The 26,669-nt window shown below is 39.5% G+C and overlaps 2 pseudogenes; both read right to left on the reverse strand.

Moving 5' to 3' along the window:
* Positions 1 to 3,265: 3,265 nt before the first annotated feature.
* LOC148021315 (uncharacterized) lies at positions 3,266 to 6,645 on the reverse strand (annotated as a pseudogene).
* Positions 6,646 to 7,645: 1,000 nt separating this feature from the next.
* Positions 7,646 to 9,471, reverse strand: LOC148021316 (uncharacterized; annotated as a pseudogene).
* Positions 9,472 to 26,669: the final 17,198 nt, after the last annotated feature.

Below are 26,669 nucleotides of genomic sequence, written 5' to 3' on the forward strand. Positions count from 1 at the left end.
TTGGATCTAACCTAACCTCAAATCAATGAAGTATAAGATTGAAAAGTCAATGGACACATAGATAACAAATCATACGGAAGGAATCTCAAAATTACCTTCTAGAGTTAACCATATTAAAAATGTTGTGAAATATTCGTTGGGAATGAAGTAACATTCCAAGAAACATCTATACCTTAAATACCTGTCCACATTCCCTGAATATAGGGCCAGTAAATTGTAACTGAAAAATAAGAACTAGGGTTTATTCCTGAGAAAATAATAAATATAGGAAACCCTAGGTCCGACAAACGTCTGATGGAACCTAGAACGGGCCGGCACTGGCTCATGCACTAGCCGGACCTCTATCTCACGCGCTCAACAACCCCACGGCCTCGCGGCCAGGAGCGTTGATGACACATACATTGCCTTCCTAAATGTCTTGCGTTTGTATTACGTCGTTTGTAGTCCACTCTTCTCTCACCCACTACTCCTCAGAGGGAGTCCCTTACACATTGCCTAATGGCACGAAGCACAGACATAGGGGGTCCTCCAACGGTTGAGTGCCGCCACCCCTCTGCGACTCTCTTACACCTTGGGGATTGGCCCCTCGATGCATCGCTCAACATATAAACATGTCGCACAAAATCCACTCAAGGTATCATTTAATCGTATACAGGAATGTACCATTATCCTTACTTCTCTTTCCTCTAGACCCCACGACTAGCCTATGGCTTAGGGTGTCCTATCTCTCACTCAACGTGGGTCAAGGTCCTAATGAAAGAAATTGCTGTGCATCCAGGATTTCTGATACCTTTAAATATTTCCATGATTTATGCATATTGTGGATGCTAAGTGCCCGGGGGGTCCACCTTACAAAATCATGGATATCACATGCGTGCAAAGGCATATTTTAAAACCCCTCTGTAACCTTTTTTGCCCTATTTAATATATACCTCCTGTTATCTTTGTGGTATATTATAATAACCCTCCTGTAATTTTAAAATTTTAAGCTTATGCATTTCTCCCCCCCTCCCTATATAATTTACATTACAAGATCTTTGGCACTACGCAAGAGTGGATTGCCAGACCCGATGAAGAGAAGTCCCTAACTATGAAGAGAAGTGTTCAATGAGTTTCTAGATTGAGAAAGCAAAATGCCCAATGAATATGCAAAAAAATACACGTGTTAGATATGCAATTGAACTCTTGCTTGAAGAATCAACGACGAGTATCAAAATACAACTAGATGGTGGAGTTGGGAAGAATAAAGGGTTAGAAAAGTATTAATAGCCTCAATTGCACCAGCCTTTGTAAGACCTACAAAATTGAGAGATGTCTATGAGGATCCACCACTACCATATGCCCTTTTGAAGTGGGAAACAACTGAAAACAAAAAGAAAAGAGCGTAGTTGTCAAAATTGGAACCACATGCAAAGGTATATTATAGCCATCCCATCTAATAGAATGGGACAAAGAATAGATGGACAATAGTAGCTGCACTTAAGGAGAGAATATTTCCTTGAGAATAGGTCTGCTAGACCCATCCGATCTTTTTATTTCTAGTATATTCTCCAATCCATAAAAGACAAAATTGGCATGACTTTGAGAGGATTACAAAAGAACACCCTAACTGCTTGAACCACCCAATCTTTCATGAACCATTGGGTGAGCCAAGCTTCAACCATAGGTACACCCCTCAGAAGTCACAAATAGGCTTAGTTGAAGAGATAAATAAAGAATGACAGTATTGCATGCTTCACCATATTGATTTGGTGTGATAACCTTGTAAGAGTATCATTTTATGACTCTATTTCGCACATATTCGCATGGTTCATAGGCTTTCAAACCATGGCAACTATGGCTTATGACCATGTGTGCAACCACTCCTTCCACAATTAAATATTATGCTATTCGGCTACACAAATGTTTCTATCCACAAAACTGTCCATTAGTAGAAAGATGGAAGACGCCAAAAAAAATTTTGATAGCTTAGTAACAGAAAAACAGGTCTACTCTCAACATTTCTGCTACACAACTTCATAATGCCAGACTGCATAGGGCTTGCATGAGTCTAGACTTTGCTTTAATAAAGTCTTAAAATAGACGTATTCTAGGTGACAATCTGGCACACTTGGGCACTAAGACCTTGCTTTGATAAATTCTTAAAACAGAACTATGCTAGGTGTGACAATCTAGCACATTTGGGTACTAAGATAGACATTGTCAGAGCTGCAATAATCATTCAGGCCCACTTCTAGCACTTAGTTCCAAGCTAACACAGCCTTTAAATGCAACCCATAGAGACATTTTCTAGCGAAGGACCCTCCAACGACACTTAGCTAGGTATTCAGAGAAAGACCATTCTTGTCCATGGGACATGTGTCGAGGCTTTTGCTGAATCGTCCAGGCCCATTCACTTGAGGCACTGGATGGAGAAGACATTTTATGTGAAAAGTTTCCTTAACATCGTATGTGGCACTTGAAAGCACTCAGTTCAAAAGTAATCTAAAAAACTGGCTCGTCTGATTGCAGATCTTTGTCAAATGTATTTGATACTGCAACTAGAGAGTGGCTTTCCAACCTTGACTGAGAACCTTCATTAGGACAAAGAAAAACACCTATGCAGGTTGAAATCCATGCTATTAGGGCCAATACAGCAATAAGAAGCAACTGTCCATCTTGTAAAACGTAGTGCGGTGAAACACATCAGCCCTTTGCATTGGGCATGCCATGGAGTAAAAAAATAATAATAAAGAAAGCGCAGCATTCCATATAGAGAAGAGAGGCAAGTGTGTCCTTGTGAGATCACTCCATAGTTCAACCCTTGATGCCAAGAGCTCGAAAAAGCAGGAGTCCCTACTCAGATTGCAAAAAGTTCTTCCTGTTCTTATGAGACACAAAGTAGAGGCCAACATTAAGAAAATGACGAGTGTATCAACACTGACATTTTGGTCACATCTCAACCACCCTCAGCATTTAGGGTATGAAGCTACAAAAATAATACGCTACTACATGGCAAAGACATGAAGACAATGAGGCTGCTAAATATAAATTTTTGACTTCAATATATTTCCTTGCATATGATTTGAGCACCAAAGAGAACTTTTTTATGCCACCAGCAGGCAAATGGGATAATCGGTACAAAGTTGACTTTGCATGCCAACGAACCTAATAAGGTATCACATGATACAACTCAAGGCAAATATGTTAGTTTTCTCACCATTCACCAGGAAGATTGTAGAGAGTATTACCTGCCTAAACATAGCAGTCACTAAAAAACTGCATTTCAGAAACCAAATTTGAAGCTGCCAACTTTGGCATCCATCACTGTGTCCCAAAATGAGCCAGCATTTCTTTGCTTAGCTTTTGCTGCAGCTTTACTCTCCAGTTCTTCAATAGAACCAGGAAACATCTGGACATACAAGCTCTTGAACTTGTCATGCAAATTTACACGGTCTCTTGTGCCTGATACCAGTTGAGCAGAATTTGGCCGCTTCAGAAAGTCTAATACATTGAGAAGATTGCTCCTGCTCAACAGTGTAAAAATTATCAAGTCTATGTTCATCATGAATCAGCCCAAGTTTACAGCAACGAAAAGTCGACAAAGAAAAGAATGATCATGGTGCTGTAACAGGTATAAAAAGAAATATGTTCAGCTACACAACTTTCGTCTAGTGGAAAGCTATCAATGCAAATCAACAGAAGAAGCTACCTTTGAGCTTTGTACTCCCATGAGCATGATCATATTGAAGCTTAAAATTAGATGGAACAATGGAGCTTTGTACAGATAGGTCTGCATTTTAAAAAAATGAAAAAGATAAGATGGAATCTAAAATATAACTGCCACTGACCTCCTTCACTTAGGCTCCACTTATTCTTGTGAAACTTTTATACCAAAGAAATACATAATACAAACAGTAAAGTGAACAATAGAGCTTACCTGGTCCTGTGTCTGTGTTACTGGCATGACTACCACTACCATAATCTTTTATAAGCCTCTCTTGAAGCTTCAGTTTTTGGAGTATTATATTAGAGGAGTGCTTATTTGCTTCCTTGTTGACCTCTTCGAGTTCGTCGTCACCTTCTGAAGGGGCAGATGCAGATACTCCATCCCTCACAATGATATCTGGTGTTTCGCGACTTTTTCGACCGAACTTCAGCAAGCGCTTGAAACCTCTTGCAGGTTCTTTGGGTGGAACGATCACTACTATAGACTTTTGAGAGGAGCCCAACTTCTTTTGTGAGTGAGTGAGATCCGTATCAGAAGAATACTGAACTCCAGAAGAATCCCGAGAAGCAAGACTTCCAACTGGGGACTCCACAAGGGTAGCAGCAGAGGGACTGAAGTAGTCAGGAATGATAGCGCCTAGACGCTTCAAACTTGAGCTAGCCGGAGAGGCAGCTTTCATAGGAGAGACTCTAGGCGCATATTGCTCTCCACTTGCTAGATTAGCATGAAATGACGCAGAACCACTTGCTGAGGATGCAATATGCACCACCTGGCCAGTACTCTCAGAGAGAAGTTGAGACAAAGTAGCGCTTGGCACTCCCTTTCCAGCTGCTTCATCCCAAGGTGTGTGAGGTACAGAGTCTGGCTCAGATGCAAACTTACTATCGTGACGTTCATTAGTGCCCAATTCCATGGGAAATGAAACAATGTGACAACCCCTCTCAATGTGTGGCAATTTATCATCCTTCAAAAGTTCAGTAGCCTTGGCATCTTCGCATACATCAAAGAAGCCACCATCTGAGTTATGAGTTACATCAACATCTGACAACTCTAGAGTCTGTGCTTTCCCTTTCTCCTCCTCCTTGTAAGAAGATAAGGAAGCATCTGCAACTGGGGCTTCCACAGGAATGCATTCCCCATCGCTGGTGTCCATGACGCTCCTTGCAGATGCATGAGCCTCTTCATCAGAAATTCTTGTAGGAGTTCCTGGGACATCTTCGTCAGAACTCTTCACTGCTTCGGCCTTCAGTTTTGCAATCCCTGGCCCAGCACCAGGTCCAATGCCAGACCCTTTGCGCAAAAAGGGCTTCATTTCCTGAATAGGAGCAACAGAACTTTGCCTTATCTTGCTCATGATAGGAGCCTCCACTTTTATGTCAGTTTCAGTGCTCAAGAGGGAGAGGGAGACCTCCCCTTCAGGCATAGGAGATGGATCTGTTAATTCACCTGTCACAAAACTCTGCCTGGTTTGCCTTGGTCGGGTCTTCTTCTCTACCCTTGAACTTCTTTTGGGTACACTGCCATTTGGTCCTGATTGTAAAGCCTTGCTTGCTCCTGGATGCTGAGCAGGAATCCCAGCATCCTTGGAAAGCACTATCGCAGAGCCCGACAACTTCCCTGGAGATGGTTTCATGTTTTCATTCTTCGGGTCTGAAAAGCAAGGAACCAAGGAGGAAAGAGAGTTCTCAGGGGCATTTGAGGAACTAGGGGTCCTCTGGACCAATGGCTTACCCCAGAGTTCCTCAAGGAGTGGTTTTAGGGGAGATGGAAACTATTCGTCTGGAGCTCCCAGGAGTGCTTGAGTTCTTTTGAGATGCATACACCGCCTTCTTTGCCCTATGAGCTTTTGGTGTCAATGCCTGCTCTTTCACCACTCGGGGTGTTAAGGGAGGAGAGGGAGGACTACTATCAGACCTCGAGTAATCCTTTGTCAACAATGGTTGAAGATTGCCATGCCCAACCATTCCATCCTCCTGCCAACAGATGTCAAATATTCATAACACATTAGAATCTATGGACAAAATCTCATGCCAAAACAAATTCAGCCAGATCTTTACCTGGAGTCTTTGCATATCCCTCAAGTTGGCCTAAAGGGCAAGCAGCTTGGCAGCACGAGCCTTGGCATGAGCTTTGTCATTGAGCTTGGCTGTTTGGGCATCCATCTCCACTTTTCTACGCTCTAGAGTTTCCTCCATCAGTCTTAGTTTGGCTCATCTAGAGTACAGCTCTTAGCCTTTTCTTCACCATCGCTGCTGCTACTGGTGTCCATAACATGGTGTCTCTCTTTACTCTGGCGTTCAGAAAAGTAATTGATACTGCGAATCACGACCGACCCGGCCCGCCGGCTCCCAAATCGACCAACTTGAACCTTTTTTAAAGGAGAGGCAGACCACCTTCTAGGAGAAGCTCTTTGTGAAAGACCTTTGCTTGGGTACCCTTGCGGCGGTCTCATTGGGCTTACTGCTGCAAGCTCATCAGGTAGTGGCATTGGGCTTGTACATTGTGAAACTACAGCTTCATTTATAGCAGAACAACCCCCTCTTGTATCACAATTATCATACACTTGTGAGGGACTCCAAGATACTCCTCCATCAGCCTCTTTGGTTGGATTTGGCAGCTTACTCTGTAACTTCGGCAAGCCATGCAGGACTGCCAATCTGTCAGACGCCCTCTCCTCTCGTGCGGTGAGCTCATAGAACCAATTGCAGGCTACATTGCAAGAAAAAATAGGAAAAAAGCAGCTGTAAACTTGGGCTGATTCAAATAGCTGCTCTCACTAGATACTCCTTGTTCCAATTCATCAAGGCTGGCCACTTACATAATGCATCTGTTATGATTACTAGCTCATTCGGTTCTTCATAGTTTGTGATAAACTCCTGCACAGAAAGGCTGCTCCGCCTGTCAATGTTGTCCACTGAAAGCCACTCCTGTTTCATACTCAGGCTGCTGCACAGCCAGCCCAGCTCTGAAAAAAAACCAACCACCTGCTCTTGTGTTACAAAAGGAGACCTTGATAGTGATATAAAATTTCACAGTGACTTGCAAACAACTGCTAGATCACATAGGGGTCGAATCTTCCAGTGAATTCGCCAGATTTCTTGCTTCAACTAGCTGAACATAGAGATGGCCCATATAGCTTTCTTCCGGATCACTGTCAAAAATACTTTTTAGAGATGAATCAACACAAAAATTAGTTACTGACATGCTAAATCAACAATTGAACAAAACAACTGATAGGAACCTTCACCATGTTGTCCTCTTAGATATTCTTGCATACTGGAGAGAAGCATTTGACAGATATTAGCCTATACAACTCACTTAAGAAGGAGGGTAATTCATTTATACCTGTAATCACCTGGAAAGACTGGTATAACTGCCCGACTTGGCCAAACCAAAAGGTCCTTGAGAGCTGCTAGCAAAATATTATGTACATGCCCATTAATTCAACCGTCGAAGGCCTTAATCGTTAAAGGCCTTAATACATGCTGCTACGAACCTGTACTGCAAATATCAATAACACAATCAATTGCTACGTGAAACTAATCTGAATTTGGGCTACTATAAAACTAGAGTACTATACGAGATAAACCCCGTTCTTCCAAGAGACAATGGTTGGAATTTACCTGCTCTCCCAAAAAACATATAGTGGATGTCATTCAGCTCATGTCATTCCACAAAAAAACACTTCAATCCCACAAAAAACACTTGAGTCCCACAAAAATTCAGCTTATGTCATTCCAACTCCTTCCCAAAAAACACTTCAGTCCCACAAAAATCCAACTCATGTCATTCCAACTCCTCCCCACTTTGCAAGGTGGAGGATTCGTTGCCTGCAATCATATGAAAATGGAAAGAATAAGGTCACCTGTGTTATAACATGACTAAAACACAAATTACAACCAAATGGTTCCATACTTACATGATTTAAATAAACATCTAACCAGCAGACTTCAAGAAATCGTTAAAGATTCGATAATCATTTTGATCAAGAACATATCTATCAGTAGCCTCATTGTATGTTAAATGTGCCAATGCAATAATTGACTCAATATCAACCATGTTTAAGTCTGTCACATCATAAGAGTATGTATGGTGTCCTTTCACCTTCTGATACCAACCAAGCTGAACCTCCATCCCTTGTGGTCGATCTACCAAGTCAAGACCTCGCTTGTAATCTACATACCTGCCACCTACCTTCTTTCGCATCTTTTGGACTCTTCCAAGATACCATGTACTATGAAGAGTTTGCATCTTCTTCAATTTTGTGGCTTTTCCATTTCTCTTGAAATTTGTGTCTCTGTTTCCACATGTGTCATCGTAGAAATAAACAGCACAATCTGACCCTATTCCAAAGAAATTTCCATTGGTTGTTGATGCTAATTTTCCTTCATTGCTGAAATACACTCCTTGTCTTACCCTTGTCAACCTATCTTTTGATAGTGTTGAGTTTCCATTGAGTTGACTCACCAAAGTAGACTTGAAGATGAATTTCTTGTCAACCTCCACCACGGGCGAGATAGTCTTGTTTTCATCCTCAATGCTTGCCTCATCTAGAATCCCATCCACCTCATGTCGAATCTCACTCAGAGCAATGACCTCGTCATCTCCGTCGCTGCCTTCAATGGGCCTATCTTCACCGCAAGGCTCCACAAAGTCATCGTGCTCATCGGCGTCACCCATTTCAGCATCTATCTTTGACCACATTGATTGTGTATCTATCCAAGGCTCTGTCCACCATTCAACTCCTTCGATTGTGCTAGGTTTGATCCCCAATGACTCACAAAGATCTTGTGCCCGCTTCAATCCCTCTTTCAATGCATCTATCAACTTTTCATCAGAGGAAACGCTCTCGTAATTCCCAAGATCTGCTTCCAAAATGCCTTCATGCTTGTTCAAATCCTTCCATATGTGTTCTTGTTTCTTATGTGCCCTTGAAAAAGTCACCCCATTTGATTTACATTCATGCACAGTAATCTTGTTCAAGCTTCCAACACAATGCAAAACATCTCCAAAATCAAATGCTCTTTCTTGCCCAACCATACCTCCAATCTTGCTGAAATAAATTTCTGCTACATCCGATCCTGTGAGATGTAAAGGACACTTGAGATTTGGGAAGAAATCCCGAAACATCTTTATAAGTAGAACCACAAAATGACAAGAAAGCTGGGTATCTGTGTAAGCCTCTTTGCTAATGAAGTTTTTCTTAAGAGTGTATGTAGAATGATGATGAATCCATAATCTCCACAACTTGAAGAAGAAGACCACTTTACTAGCAAGCACCACACGCTCTCTCAAGTCTAAATGTGGAGACAAAAAAATGTCTATATAATCAGCAACAACCTGCAAATATGCCCCAGTCCCTTGCATGCTCCTCTCTTTTTTTTGCATTTCTATCATACATTTTTGAACTTGTCTAGAGACAATCACTTGGGCTGCTCTCCAATTTTGCCGATCATTTCGTTGTATATCTTCTTCTCGTAACTTGTGTTGATCGATAGAGAAATGATTATAGACCAAAGCAACATGATTGAGTGTAATCCAAACTTGTCCAATCGCTAGTTGTCGAATAGGACTATCAAGAGGGTTCACAAGCTTCTTTCCACAATGCACAAAATCTTGATCATGTAGTCCATACACATTGTCTCCTATGATTCTGCCTTTGAGTTTCCATCCATCCCATTTGATACCAAACTTTCTATCACTTTTTCCTAAATAGTCTTCAAGCATAAGCTTGCGACATCTACTATCACCATCTGAAGCATGTCCAATTATTGGCCCTAGGCAATCCTTCCATTTTGCATTCCACATTTGCTCCACAAGACTCCATTGAGCTTTGATGAAATCGCTATCAAAGCGATTACAAGTGCAATGCACAACAAGAGCTAACCGTGGAAGACTCTCATGAAGCGGGTTGACAATGAGCAGTCTTGCATAATGTCCCACTACGTGATTTTGGAAGGCATCCACTATTGTCTCATATCCTTGTGCTCCATCTCCAACAATGATAACATCATTTGAGGAGCATTGATGATCCTCTCCCTTTCTTCCACAAAACCCAATTAGAGTGTCATCCTTCGCATTCCATCTGCAAAAACATGAAGCTCCACTTTAACATCTTTATTTCCATGGACTTGTTACATAAATAAATTTTAAAACTGAAGCGAAGAGAAATTCAACTAAGTTTTTACCTGATGCGACGCTTGATGGTTGTTTCATCTTCAACAATAATGAATGGCACCCGTGATGCTATTCCATGTTTGGACTTTACATCCTTGTATATCTTTCCAACCATATCAACGATATACTCATGCTCTCTGGATTGAAATTGAGTTGCCTTTCTTCCTTGCCTCCTTGTGGTTGACAAAGATGGGCCTCCAAGGTTTACACTTAGAAAATCATGCAAGCGCGGCCCACCCCATAGCTTTGCAACCTCAAAAATGGTCTTTGAGGATTCTGCATATCTTTGCCCCTTTTTCGATCTTAATGCATTATTTGCAATGTCTTGAAGAAAATCCCATAAAGCTAATTTGCCACCAAACTTTCCTTGCCTATGAGCCTCAATAATGTTATTGCAAAAACGTTGCACATCCTTCCTATTAATAGCCTCATAGTTTGCTTCTTTTAAAGACCTGATTCTCACTGAAAGCACCACAATCTTTGCCTTCAACCACCATAGTTTTCTCTTGGCCTCTTGCAAGTTTTTCTTTGTCTCAACTACAACGCTTTTAAGCTCTGCACCAGAAAGGTAATCCAATCACCTTCCTCGACCTGTTTGCCTTATATTACCAACGAAACCTTACAAATAGGGCAATCATATTACCAACAAAACCTTACAAATATGAGACATTGCAATTTGTCAAATACATGCAGTACAAAACAATAAAAGAAAAGAATAATGTTTAATATACCTGTGTAGCCCAAAATCTAAAAGCTTCATGTGCCCATGGCGATCTAGTAATAGATTGTCTGGCTTGATATCTTTATCAAAAACAAGTGACAAATCACAAACTAAATCCAAACCTTTCCATGCAGTAAGAATCCAGTAAATGACTTGATGTACGTCTTGATATGTTGCCTAACGGCCTACATACAGGAACCCTTCCTGGAGAGGGAAAACAGGATGCAGATGCAGTTTGGTCCTAAGCTAAGGTACCAACTTCAAGAGAAGAAGGCATCAAATTATGCTTGTAATTATGCCAATAAACAAAACGACAATTATTGATGTAGCATGAGACAAGCAAACAGCTATGCTTCAAGCATTCCTATAATAGGAAAAGATTTCAAACCACTCACCAGTCTTTTTCCACTAGTCATCCAATAACAAATGGAGTCACAAGAAAGCCTACCCAACCACAACAATGTCACACTTAAATTTTTCACAACTTTTTTCAATTGAAGAAATGCTTACCAAGTTCTACGAGTTACATGGTGCTCCTCTCTCGCTTTTAAAAATAACACAAAATGGTATCAGCAAACAGTTTTGTGGCATTTTATTGGGTGTGTATAGTTGGTGATTGCTACTAAGACTTTCTTCCAATCGCCTATTCTCACAGAGAGGGACAAATAGTCTCTCACAACCTCCTTTGCTAAAGTTGAGGCCAACACTCATAGCTAAATAACAAACAACCTATGGCTTTATTCCAACACGTTGAAGCTTAGGAAATGCACCACAAGATGTCTCGATATGAACATAGTTAGGTGCATAACAGGAGAAACCTAGATGAGCACCTACTCAATAACGTAGCCAGGCACGGCTTTGCAGAAACTGGCATTGGACATGTTAGTAGAAGAAGATAGTACTTGATGGAGCTAGACCTTCTAATATTAGACGAGCCATCTCACAAACTATAAAAATTCAACGATCCAAAAAGTTTAGGAAGTTGTAGTGTAGTCTCCCATGAGGGGAACCCAAAGATTCATAAACCCAAACTATGCATGAAGGTGAGAGACATTACTAAAGGATAAATGGTGCCCTAGCTTTTTCCAAAAGACCCCCTACTTGTTATAAACGAGGGCAACAACTTGGTTAAGACAAGCAGTAACAGAAAAATCCAAGTTTTCATCACAAATAACCGAGAGCATCAAGTAATCAGAGAGAAAAACAGAGAAAAGGATGCACTCAGGCGAGCACATTTCCTGCATTGCAAAGGAGCGTAGCGCCGCTGAACGTCCACTTGATTCACTGGATCGTTTCCATGTAGAAAGAGACACTGAGCCCAAAAGAGAACTTCAATCAGAGAAAAAAAGCTTACCTGGGTACGAGAAGAGCTTAACAGAGTGATCAAGAGAGCAGAAGGCGACGTTGGTTCCAGAAGGGGAGAGAGCGAGACTCGTAATGGCGGAGCGGTGGTGTAAGAGGCGCCGAAGTGGAACAATGGGAGACGAGGCGGGCCAAGAATGGATGAAGAGGGTAGCATGCGAATTAGAGGCAATAAGCTGTCTCTGCTTCTGGTGTTCGTGAGGAGGGAAAGGAGGGCAATTTTTTTTTTTTTGCAATACCCTCCCCAACAGAGGGCAGACGATACCTCCGGGGGTTGAACTCACCCACCCATTCACTTTTTTTTTTTTGGCAATACCCTCCCCAACAGAGGACAGACGATACCTCCAGGGGTTGAACCTAAGTCCTTTACTCACCCACCCATTCACTTTAACCACTCGACCAAGCCCCCTTTGGTTTAAAAAAACTTTAAATGTAAATATTAAAATAAATTTTAAATGTAAATAAAAGGAGGGCAATTTTAACGAGAGGAGAGGGGAGGGGGTGGGGAGAGCAATTGGTCTGTCGTGTTTCTTTTCTTTCTTTTCTGAAGAAAGAGAGGCTTCTCGTCATGGGAGACGTTCCCATTGGGTATGGTGGTCGATAGATACCGAGAGAGAGAGAGAGAGGGAGGGAGGTACCTACTGGCACTACATTTATTAGTTGTTGATGGTTTCTCACGGGAGGAAAAGAAATCTTCATTTTGGGCTAAAGCTGGGGCCAGTGGACAATGGGCAATGGACATTGGGCACCGGACAATCCTTTGATAATGAGTCGTGACTCATAACATTCCCCCCGCTCTCCACTCCTTAGACTAGTTATCTTTACTACTACTAATAACACAAAAAAATGACAGGAGATTGATACATTTGAGCATGTCAATTGACATGCAAGGTTTTTCAACACTTGTCAAAGTGACAGGAAAACTTTTAAACATGAGTTGTTATTTGACAGAGAAATTTTTCCATTGCTTTTTTTGACAGGCAAAATGGCCCTTGATAGGAAAAACAACCGTCAATTTTAGGCCTTGCATACCAGCCCTAAAGGCTGCACCCTCCCCACATGCGTGGAGTTGAGTGAGGGAGTGTTGGTGAGGGGGTTGTCGAAGGTGTGGATGGTGTGGTTGCTGAAGTCACAAGACATTAAGTACAGACTCTCTTTCTAAAGGCCCATTATCAACACCTTGTGACCAAAAATCGCCAAATCCAGGTAGCTCTCAAAATGGTTTCCAGTCCAAAATTCCAAATCAATCCTCTTATGAAACAGAAAAAAAGGCAATCAAAGACCTGGAGTAACACCACAGGCTGGGGTTTTCTATAAAAAGGGATTTGTGTATGGTTTATAAAATGAATTTTCTAACTACAATAATGATGAAGATGCCGTGTTTGTTTTTGACTTGATTTTATAGTACTTTTTGTTATATGATGTTGGGAGAGTTTGGTGTATTTTTTAAAAAATGCCTTTGAAATTTAGTAAAAAAACATCCTAGTTCTTGCTTTTATAGGTTTTGTAAGCTCTTGCACATAAGTTTATTTCGAACACTGGTAGAAACCCATCACTGGAGAGAAAAGGAAAAGATTAAGGTTAGGACTTTTTTTTGGCCTTGGTATACGCCTCTGTATAAGTCTCGGTATACGCCTCAGTATTTTTGTATACCGACGCACATACCGAGACGTATAGAAAGACTTATACCGAGGCATATACCGATTTTTGCGTCGATAGGCCGTGTCGGTATATCCATAATACCTTGTAGTGTGTGTGTGTGTGTGTGTGTGTGTATATATATATACTAACAACCTAGTTCTGAAGATTTATGGATAAAAATACCCCTTATTTTAATTTCTCAGTATACAATATTTAACCCCCTTCTTTCATTTTAAATCTGTAGGTGAAACTGATATTAAACCCCCTCCTGTTGAGTGCACATGCTACACCTACGGGCCTATAAGGTGGACCCCCCGGGACTTCAACTTCCATGATCCCTTGATGCTCAACCCAATCCATAAACCTCCAGCATACATATCCCATGTCATACATATGATAGATCCTAGCCAAGTGTCAAGTAATGCTTCAATGAAAGCTAATGCTTGCTGCCCAATGTTTTGAGACAGGTTTCCAGCCTCTTTACACTTCCAGATCTGAGTATTTTCTTCAAGGAACTTCAGCTCAAAGGCATGAGAACTAATACATATGTCTTCTAGAGTGCTCCTAGGCTCCAATGAGGTCCATAATGCATGTCAGAGAGCTTCAAGGCTCTTCCAAAGTATTGCATATGCTGTATATACACTGTATACAGCAGTTCAGCCTTCTGTCCCAGGTCTGTGTACTCTGATTTTAGCTCATAACAGAGCTCCAACACAAGCAATGGCTTCTTGTAACCTTGAACTACCTTCCAATATATGCTCACTAGCATTTGATGACTTCTTATACAGTGCTCATGTCAATTTTACTTCAGCAGAAGTCATGCCTTCATCAGGCACAAACACGCAGGTCTACTAGGAGTGTACAACAGCACCATTTGATGATAATAATCATGATAGGGCCTACACTAATACTCAATCAAGCCTTTGAAGACTCCTCAGCAAGCTACAACTCCTCCTTCAAGTAATAGGAACCCAATGCTTCACAGTACATACCTCTGTGTGACCATTGATGGAAATGACAGTTAGTCCTCTTCCTTTTCCAGCTCTTCAGGTCACTCTTCAAGTCTTCTTCTTGAGTGCATTCCACCAGTGAGCCCATTCATGGCTCTAATACCATGTTAGATTTCATGGAAGCAAGAAGGAGAGCAACACGGAGTGAAGCAACATGCTTCCTCTCTCTTTCTTCTTATTATTCATTTAGCACACTCATAGTGCATATACAACCTAAGGTCATAAAGACCATTCACACTAGAAGTAACACCGACTTATTTAATATACCTAACTGATCTAGCCAGACTAGCTGTGTCCAGCTCATGTCGGTCAAACACACATGTACGAGCTTGATATTCTAACAAGCACGGGGTGGGGGTTTAGTGATTTTTGAGGCCAAGGGGAGTGGGGCTAAGGTGGCTTAAGCACGGGGTGTGGGTTTAGTGGCTCCACGGGAAGGGGGGCTTAGAGGAGCCCCCCTTAGAAGCTTCAAGAAGCTTCTGTGGGCTTGAAGGGCCACGTGGGGAGAGAGGATGGAGGCAGCGGCAGTAGCTGACGGTTGGCGGCAAGGTGGCTCCTCCTCAACAGCAGTTCCGTGGCGGCGCCCTTTCGTGCTCTATGGCAGCAATGTCATCACTCTCTCCTTCCCTCACGGCAGTTAGGTAGCGTTTTGGCATCAGGCGGCAGCATTTTCCTTCGTCTTCTGTCCCTCCTCCTCTTCCCAGTAGCCTGCGGCCCTCTCTCAATTATATAGGGGAGGGGAGGGAATCCTCCCTCTCAAATGTGTCCATACACATGGCCGTGAAGCCGAGCAAGCTCCAGCGAGGAGCTTGCTGGCTCTTCTATTCCCTTCCCCCCTTCCAGCTCGACCATTGCGGACAGGAGGATAAGAGAAAAAAAATTCCCCTTTAACCTTAATAGGAGGTGAATTTGATATATTACAAGTCAACACAACATTTGTAAGAACTCGAATCTGCATTATATTAAATGAAGAATAAAATTATAGAAAAATAGAATGGAACTTAATGCAATACATTCCAGCTCGACCGTTGCGGACAGGAGGATAAGAGGAAAAAAATTCCCCTTTAACCTTAATAGGAGGTGAATTTGATATATTACAAGTCAACACAACATTTGTAAGAACTCGAATCTACATTATATCAAAGGAAGAATAAAATTATAGAAAAATAGAATGGAACTTAATGCAATACATCAAGTTAATACAATATTTACTCAAATTTCAAATCAATTTGATAAGATATATTAATTAAAGAATAAAACTATCACTCAATACAAAAAATTAATATGTCTTGTCAAGTAGGTGCCAAACACATACTAAAATATCTAACAAATTGATGCATTATATAAGCTAAACAAGAAATTTAGTAAAAATTAAAAGACAAAATAATCCCAAACAATACAGACTTGATGTAGTATTTCAAGTAGAAGTAAACAAATGTAAAAAATCCTAGGCATTTGATGCACTACCTCAAGTTAGTATCAAATCTATATAGTTATTATATCAAGTTGATACACTATATCTATGGAGAACAAAAATATAACAAAATATAAAAGATCTTGATGCATTGCATCAAGTTAGTATATATTTTAAAAAAAATTCATACCAACTTGATGCAATACATCGTTACTATAAAATTAGAACAAAAAAGCATACTAACTTGATGCAATACCTTGACAAGTTAGTATAAAATTTATCACAAATTCACACCAAGTTAATGTACTGTATTAAGAAGAGAATAAAGTATCACAATTATCAGTCCCACTTCATGCTTTGCATCAAGCTCATATAGATTTAAAATAGAAAATCACACTATAAAATTAAAACAAAAAATCATACAAACTAATGTAATGCATCAACTTAGTATTACCAAAAATTCGTACCAACTTAATGTATTTATAAATATCCTAATCTGTGAATTTTTCTTGAATAAAACACAACCCCTTTCTATTCAATCTGTAAGTAGCCTCTTTATATGACACACTTTTGTATATAAAAAATTGTATAAAAATAGTGTTTTAAAAACCCCTTATTTTGAACTCATGTTATATATACATATATTTATGAGTGACCCCCTTGAGGCATCAACTTGGAGATAGAATACACAGCACTCAAGGCAACCAAAGCATCAAAGATAGGCAAAAGGAATCCTACAAAGGATATCCCTTCTCCTAAGAAAAGTTCATTTTAAAAAAAGTAACTTTGCCTGATTGCTTATAAGCCCTTGTGTGTAAGTCATCGAGATGGTTGGAATTTTTTTTTCACAAAATTTATACATGTATTTCACATTGATAGTAAAAAGATCTTTTCTTCAATATCCTTGCATTGTATATTCTTCTCTCTCCTCATTGATATCTATAAAAAAAGTAACAAATGTTTATTAATCAGGAAGTGAAATCAAATATATACCTTTGTCTTTTGATTTCTATGATGGATCTAATGCTCTATCTTTAAAATCCTTTGACATGGAGATCCTATCAAGTACATACTACCAACCCAAATTACAAAGAAAAATGATGTGGATATTGTCAAAGGATAAGATCAATTTTTCGATGATTCATTTTATTCTAAAGCATTTAAGGACATCAGAGGTTCCCTCAATGATTGAGAGGTGCAATCATCAAAGCATGTAGATCACTCATACTATCAACACCACAAATCATATGAAGATGTTTCATGTATGCAAGAAGGATGTGGTGGTAAACAATTATGTATTTCCAAAAGAATAGAAGAAATTATGGTATGGAATGCGCTAGGTTACTTATAATAAGTGATGCACAAATCAAGTATACATTGCAATGTGATTATTTCTAGAAGAATTTTCTTGCTAAATATGGTTAAAAAAAATTTAAGGGCTTTGGGAATATCATTTTTCTTTTATGTATAGTAAGCATGATGTGTTTCTTTCATCAATGTTGATACCACATTTATGTGAACAGTTTGAGTATTGTTTTTATAACACAATGATGTCACACAGAATATGCGCGGAAGTTCGCGAAAGTCACTCGTCGTAGGGACACTATGCAAGAAGCCTTCCACTCTCACCTCTTCATCACACTGTAGAAACAGCGTTGATAGCATCCTACCAATTTGTCTTCAATCCCATAGACTAGGTATGGTCCTCTAGCAACTCTCCCAACTCATCCTGAAGTGTAGGATTAGCCATTTGTAAGAATAACTCCACTTTCTCTGAGTCCAGAGCTCTTTGATCTAGTACATTCAATTGGTTGTATCGCTCTTCAAACTCCCGCAACAATTCAGAAGCAACAAGTTCTTTGTTGGGCTGATAAACCCACTCTCTAAATGTCTTTTGCGTAGCGATACCATAATCCTCCATAAAATATTAATCTTTGAGCACTTTCTTGAAAGAATCCTAGTTAGAGTCCTCTACAAACAAATTTGTCACTCTAATCCGCAAAGCAGGTGTGACAAGCTGTAAGAACTAGTTGCTTTAGTTGGTTGGAACTCTGAAAAAGTGCATCTGGCTTTCAAAGGCTTTAATGTAGGCAGAAACATTCCGGCCATCAAATAATTTTCGCTCACTAACCACAGCCTTGTTCTTCATGCAACAGTCATTGTTGATCCAATTGCTACTGATGCAACTGCTTTGTTACTGCATAAATAATTGCATTTGCTGATTTTGCATCATAATGGCTGAAGAAAGAGTTTGTAGCAAAGTCTTCAACTCATCAGTAGCAGTTGATGTTGAAGATGGATCTCCCATCTCAATTATTAGAAGCGAGGCTTTCATGTTGGGTCGATGTTGAAGATGGATCTCCCATCTCAATTATTAGAAGCGACGCTTTCACGTTGGGTTCACCAGATGTCACACTGAATATGCATGGAAGTTAACGAAAGTCACTTGCCGTAGGGACGCTTTTCGAGATGGAAGCCCTCCTTCACGAAAATCGCTTGTTGCAGGGATGTTATGCAAGAAATCTTCCACTCTCCGCTCAAGATACAAGAAACTTTTCAAGAAATAGAGTAAGACAAGGGCCTCTTATCAAGATACAAGAAACTTTTCAAGAAATAGAGTAAGACAAGGGGCTCTTATCAAGATACAAGAAGCTTTACAAGGAATAGGGTTCAAATGGAAGTGGTATAGGATCAAGACAAGGAAGCTATGAAACATGCTTCTCAATAGCCTGAGCTTATCAAATCAGCCTTACTCTAGTCCCTTCACAATTGTACCTGTTTTGTTGATTATCAATTCGTCTGCAATTAGGTTGTGCTTCTCCTCATCGGCTTCATATGAAGCTTCCCACAGGATTGGGATTCCTTCTTGATGATATTCTCGTCCTGATGCTCCCAATTATATGCATAATGATGTCACACCTAAAGAGCAGGCTGAAGATTATAACTTCCTAGTAAAACGATGGACATTGAAGTTAGTGATGGTTTTCCATGTTAATCTAAATGGGAAAGCGACTGTGGTCCCATGATTATGACACTAGTAGTTTGGGCGGCCTGGAAGGTGTCATTGCTCCTCCTCATCACAAGCAGCTTTAAACGCGACTTCATTGCAGGCACCAAGCAAAGCTTTTCTTCTTCTGCTTTTCTGTTGATGTCTGTAGGTTGCCCCTTTGTCTCCTTCACAGCTTTTGCCAAGTGTCGTAAGCAGTCTGTCAACTCCAGGAGGTTTTCTCCAAGGACGCACCACGTTTACAACTCAGCGCCTTGGTTAAAAAGCATGGCGGGTATCCAGATCCTCTGAGAAAGCACCTATCACGTCTGCTACACAATATTAGGATCCTTCAAACAAAATTGGTGTCGACCTATCTTTCTGATCACATTCAGAGTGCTTCCCCAGCCAACTCTAATGGCGGTTGTCATTCCAAATCGTTGTCTTCCACCCCTCCCTGAAATTTCCACAGCCTCTTTTTCAGGCTAGCCTCACGTGCTTTTTCTTCCCATCCTCTTCAACACGCCGCTACCCCAAAAAGCATGTGCCTTTTTCCAATAAAAGCTTAAGTCTTTAAAAAGCCGTTCTTTTAGCCACCCTTCTCCAACATTAATGGTGGCCGTCATATTGTGTTCTAGAACGCTATCGAATCTCTGCGCGACTGCCATCATGTCTCGTCAACGACAACAGTCACCATTACAATGCTTGTAACGCTACCATGCCTAAACGTCATAATCTATGCCTTCTCATTTCCTTCGTATCTTCTACGGCCGTTTTGCCTATGTATGCTGCCGTCGTCCCCTATATGAAAAGGTCGCCATCATTGCTCACGGCCGCCATCTTCTCGTCTTCGTGAGCCGCTATCATTCTGATGTCGATGCCTTCATCATCAACCATCCTCCAAAACACAATGATAGGCCCGCTACAAAATCACATGGACTGCAGAATTGACATCTAGCTTACAATAAACATGCTCCTTGCTATACCATCGTAATCTGCTCGAAGCCATACTTGGATCCATGTGGAGATGTTGCCATTGATCATGATGATTGCTTCAAAAATAGGGAAGAAAGGACATCAAGCACTCCATGTTTAATGATTTCTTCAATTCCAATCAGCACCTAATAAAACCTTTTGCATGACGTAAAAGTTTGAGTATTGAAAATCCTCTTGTAAAGATCAATGTACAAATGCCAAGGAGATCAAAAAAATCTTACATCCTAAGGAGCAAGAAATGTATATAGGTAGTAGAAGATCAAGAACAACATAGAAGCTATAAGAAATATGGCAAGGTGATATTAATGAGATTAAGGTAGGCTCACTTGTGGCAACATTGGCTAAGGTTGATGAGATGGATCATCCATTTTGGATAGAAAAGTTTTGAAAGTTAAGAAGGATGATACGTAGGGCAAGATTTGATCTATAGAAGTACACTAGTTTCAAACAAAGCATAAGGATGCACTTGCAAGTAAATACATACTAGCCATGTACAAGAAATCCTATAATAAAAAGAAAGCGAGCAAAGTCAACCTAATGCACAAGCATATTGAAACTTGATAAGGTGGATATATTTGTATATGATTTTTCCCTTACAAGGACTAAGCATCTTAGGAAGTATTGCCACAAGTACTTGCTTCATAGCAAAGAGATGACCTCTACTTGATGCAGCACCTCTAGAACCATAGACAGCACCACTATATCCTACATAGTGCCCACATTGGGTTCTTCCTTGATCCCTAGACATAGCATTTTGCTTATAATAGCACTTCCTCTCAAAGTGACTAAACTATCCATAGTAATGACATGCATTATCTCTCTATGGACTAGAACATGCTCTACCTTTAAAGTAGAATCTCCCCCATGCCTCTAGGTATAAAGTCACCACATCCAAAGAGCTATGACCATATGCAAAGCTATCTCCACTACTATATGAAGATCCTTCTTTAGCTCTAGATGAGCTAGCACGGCCTCTCTAATGATAAAATACATTATTGGGACTTGCATTTTTTCCACTCCTAGATGCATTATCTATCAACTCCTCAAGCAACTCAGGCATAGAGCTGCCTCCCACAAAAATGGAGGTGTCAAGGAACTTGTATGTAGATCCAAGTCCATTTAAAGTATGAAATATCGAATCATAATCATCAACTAGGATATTGATCAAAGCAAGTTACTAATGCTTTGGTTTCTATGCTATGCACCATGCAATTTCTACTTTATTGCATCTTCCTTGCCTCCATGCAAGTGGCACACATTTTCTCAATGATATGCCAAGCATCTTTGCATGTATTAGCCTTCTTGATGTGCAAAATCAATGCCTTTGAAATGCATATAGATATATAGTGTTGCAAGACCTTCCTATTTTTACATGTTTACCCTTGTATACCTTCTTTTGTTCCTCTATGGGTTCATCAAGAAGTTTAGGGTATACATCTTCACTTGTAACGAGGTCCCATAGTCCTCTTTCCAACATGGTAGCACCATGCACTATAGTTTTCCTTAGTCAATTTATCACCAACAATCTAAGTGATCTATAGGATTTTTGTAATTATAATAGCTGCAGTTTTAGAAAAACCATCAATTATGGAATGTGCCAAATCACTATCCAAGCATGTGAATACTTCCAAGGAGCAACTACTCAAATCTAAGACCAAAAGGCATTAAAATTACCTAAGAGGATACACATAAACTAAGTTTCATTGATATGGCTATCATACATATATCTAATTCCTATCACATATACCCATAGATCATGCTTATATATCATGCACCTTGGGGGTCCACTAGGGTTTACCGTATGGTACCATGTGAGTGTAAGGGAAGGGGGTTATTTAAGGGAATGAAGGTACATTTTATAAGGTAAGGTCCCATGAATAGGGGGTAGATAAGAGGTATTTTCATATATTTCTTGCACACAAGTGACGTCTCCTTATTACTACTAGTGAATTCCCCATGATCATGTATCATATACACTAACTAGCTAGCAAGAAATAGTGAAAATGGGACACAAATGTGGATGTATGGCCCAAAAAGCATCAAAATATGGGTCTTAAAATTGACTAATTTTCCTACTATTTTTGTAAATTTCTCTTAAAAAATAAAGCCCTAAATAATCTGATTCCACATTAACTTTCCTAAGAAAATTTTCCCTTCAAATTTGCACTTGAAAAATGGTATAGAAGCTACACTTTTCATCTTAAAACAAGCTAGTTCAATCTTCTTAGTGTGAACAAATAGTCTATGAATTAGTTTGGAAAATTACTATCTCAAGTTTTATTCAATGTGAACAAAAATAACCAAATATCTAGATCATCAATCCAAGAGTGAAAACCCTTAGTTGAACTAGTTAAAGATGGAGTAGTGTGAATATATCTAAATGAGATAAGGCCTAATCTTAGTCACAAGGGGTTCAATATTAAAAATCCAAACTACTGGTTGTAGTTAGGTGTTGTTTTGAGATGGTGCTAATGAATCTAATTGGAACATCTTCTTCTTCTAATATATTTGATATAAAGAACTTCATGCTTAACTAGTAGTCCACTAAAGAAAACATAAAAATATTCTCTTTCTCTTCTCTATGTCTGTAATGCAAGCCCCTTGCTTCTCTTTTCCAAGTAGGTCCTATGCTTTGAATTAAGTAGTCCTTGTGCTTTTGGGGTCAAGCTAGCCCCCTGCTTAAGTTGCCCATCTAGATGTTGTTATACCCGTTTGATACAAGTGGTTAGGAGCATATGATTGGTTTCCCATCTTTGAAAACCATTATGTTGGGATATCTTTCAATGTAAGTGGATCTTTTGGATGATTCATGATGTCACATAATAGGGTATAACTTGTAATGATAATTTTATATGCTAAAAGTAATTTGTCTACCTTCATCAAAGTTTGATTTTTATGTAATGGATTGATACCTTATGATGTTTATTTTATTTCTATACCTTGTATGCCTCAATTTGACATATGCATCCAAAGTTATGGTTGATTTTCTAGAGGTATCTTGTTTAGGACAACATACAAGTCACTCAAAGGAAAACCAAAGAGCGAGCAAGAAAAACTAAGAAAGGCTAGAAAAATGAGCATGAAAATGTGAGCAACAAGATGCATTCTAGCATACCCACCCTTGAAGCATCTCTCAAAATGAAGGATACAATTGCGAATTAAAATTAAATATAATGAAGACACAAAAAAGTGCTCACACAACTCAGCTCACTAATGGCATAAATAATTGTAATCCATCTTCATCTAAAAGAGAAGGTGATAAGCAAATAGTTTGATCTTGAAATATAGACAAGGAACTAATTTTAATTTCCTAATGAATAAAACAAGTTGAAATTACAAAAGTATTTCTTATAAATGATTAAAGCCCATAAAAGGACAATACATTTACATAAGCAAAGCTTATCTGTTGAATTCAAAAATACCTTAAACATGTGTTGTATTCGCTTGTATGAAATCATTCAGATGAAATGATACGTATTTTTTGACAAAACATTCAAGAAAAGGTGTCGTCTAAGCTTTGGCTATCCACAAGATGAAAAAGCACACTATCCAACTCTTAGAAGTAGTGCTTGAGCTAACTCCACCCTAAAAACAACTACTTGGTGGATGAATTTATGCACGACTTCATTGAATCCCAAGATCTTATTAAATACAAAGTATAGGTGTTTGCATGGCATGCATACCAAATTCTTCATGTCTCATTGAGTTAAGTCCTCACATGAGCATCTTGGATATTGTGATACAATGATAGAATAGGTCAACCCATCTACTATTGAGCGTTTTTTCCCCGTTTTTTCTTCAGGAAGTAAACATGAGTAACATTAGACACAACAATACTCTCTTTTAGAACCTTTGCAGAGCCATTTTCTTTGCCTTATTAAATCATTCTTGAGATTTCTGAAACAACTTACTCCTCCATTTCATAGGATTTTAGTTTCTTAAGAATAGCCACTTGTGGCTTGGAGGTGGCCTATCAAGTTGAACTGTAAAGTTGTCGGCCATAACCTCTTCTTTCTCTACAAGAACAAATATAGATTTTTGTAAGTTTGCTTTCTTTGTCTCTTTTACCATTGTGCTTTGAGTAATCTTTCATGTTGTTGGACCATCACCCAGTGTTTCTACCACTTCTCTATCCACATTCCATGAGTGGAGGAGATCACTTCCACAAAATCCTATAAATTGTCCCATTGTACCATCAGAACTATTATGCTTCCTTCCTTTGAAGCATAGTGCAAGCACATATATAGTTGCATTCTTACCAACCGGGTTAATGAATTTCCACATCTAGTCTTAATGGACTCCAAAAAGGCAAAAAATTTGACAACATTTTGTGCTTCTATTCTTCAGATGGCCCAATGTGTAGGGTGGACCACACTCTCTTTACATATCTTCAAGGCTTTTTCAATCTCCATTTGCAAATTCTTCTCTCCCCCGTCACCTCAAGACCCCATTGTTTTGCCAATAGTCACTATTGAATATTCAAGTCTATGGATATTTGTTGATAGAATCACTCTTGGGTCTACATTACCCCCTTTTCTTCTAAAGATTCGCTTGTTGAGGTTCAAACATCTCTACTGATTGTACACCTACCTTCGAGAGAACTACATGTTTGAGATCAATTAGCTGTTGACTAGAGCTACTTGCTTCTCCATATAAAACGTTTTCTTTCAATCTTTGCAAGTTCAAAAAAGGCGCTTTTCCTCCCGTAAATGCTTCATAATGTGCACTTTGCAATACACCCAATCCCAAAATACCACTACATGCTCCTACATTGAGACATACTTAAATTGCCCATGAATTGCTTGCATGCTTAAGTGCTTGCATTTGGATAAATTTGTTGTTGGCACAAACCCTACATTTTCATGCTAATGCATCAACATTCCTCCCACTAGGAAACCCTTACATCCCACCAATGGAAGCTCACTTATCAAAGCTTTCCTACTCTTGAGTTGTCAATGTAAGTTTTTCTTTCTTTTTGAATAGCCATTGGTCTAGGGAATTCTCCAATATCCTTCACATGGATAGGAGACCAAAACTTTAACAGTGCCTCTTTACACTATTTAGCTTCCTACTCTATCCTTGCAACCTTCCATTTTATACAAAGGATTTTTTGTTGTTTCAGATTTAGGGCCTTCACACATCTCTTTGCATGCATGACCATGCTCATCTCCCAATGAAATGAGCAAGTCCTTTCCCTACCATGCATGATGTTATTTGGTTCACCATTCTAGATTGTTCTAATTGCTAGCCAATTTGCTTGCGCTACATCTATCATGAATCCTCAAAATTCTAGGGTAGAGAAGCCATTTGTTATCCTAACATCACTTAGTGTTTGCCAAAATGATAATGTGTGCATATGCTCATTCTCCACTTTGAACTCACAAGTTGCAATGATTATTATTTCTCAAACATGGGGGTCATGAACATGAGCCCCATTGTGTTCCATCCTTTCACCCTATGCACGTGGTCAAAGTGGATCCATTGATCCCCCAAAGATCTACTAGGTCACATTCTATTAATAAGCTCAACTCCTGAGCTTGGTCCAATAGTGGATATCTTGAATAAGTGTGGTATGACATTATCTCCAAGCTTTCACAAAAATGAAAGACTATGAAAGAAGGGGTATATGCACTTTCTTTTTAGTGCGACAATTGCATCAATCCCACCATCAGCATGCCACATGCCTCTTCTAGCAATGTTTAGTGATCTTTGCATCCTTCTTCTTTGAGAGAATGGGGTAAAGTTCTCTTAGTACCTCATGTGACTTGGCTTCATTGAGATCTTTAGAGAAATTGTCTTTTGAAAGCAACATTTCCATCACAAGATCTTGACCAACAAATACTTCAATGCTTTTATAGGATACAAAATATTGATTAGTGCACAAGTTTGCACCATGTCTTCGATCTACTTTTGCTTTTGTCCAAATGAGACATCTTGCATAGGGTGATCATGAAAACCAACATGAATAGCACACCTTGTGGTGTTTACTTTATCAAAGGGAATATAGTAGTATATATATGCAAGTCTTACACATTCAAGAGACATTTCATAATGTCCATCCCAACATTTAGCTAGACAAGGCTAGTTCATGAAGGAGGCATCTTCAACTCACCTTTCCATTGGGTCTCATTAGCAATGCTAGTCCTCTCCATATATGGACATTCCAAGGAGATGCATCTAAGATAACCACAACATGTACTCATCATCATAGTGCCATTGATGAAATCATGAGAAATAGTAGTACACTCTGTCAAGTGTTCCCATCATTCTTTTGATCCATTCTATGCATTGAGCTACTATCAACAAGCTTAGGTGGCAACTCAAACATGATATAGCCATTTTATATAATTGGTAGCTCATCCACCATTTAGATCTCTTTGATAAATGAGTATGAAACATAAAGAGAAATAGATAAGGGAAGGCTATCCCGTAAAACTTGCGCTCTCATCAAGTCAAAAATTTTCTTCTTAATAGAGACATTCTTAATTTGGAGACTATAGACACTACCCTCTAGTTTGAATCCCTTGCTACCACCTTCTAGTCTCATCCATGGCATGGCCATGAAAACACCTTGTTGACTTGTTGCTTGTTGCACCTCCACATAAATATCATCACCAATCTTAAAGTGGCCCTTAAGCTCTTTCAATGCCACC

The sequence above is a fragment of the Lygodium microphyllum genome, chromosome 18, assembly GCF_053477565.2.
Source record: "Lygodium microphyllum isolate KBCC chromosome 18, Lygodium_microphyllum_v1.1.10, whole genome shotgun sequence".
Taxonomy (NCBI): Eukaryota; Viridiplantae; Streptophyta; class Polypodiopsida; order Schizaeales; family Lygodiaceae; genus Lygodium; species Lygodium microphyllum.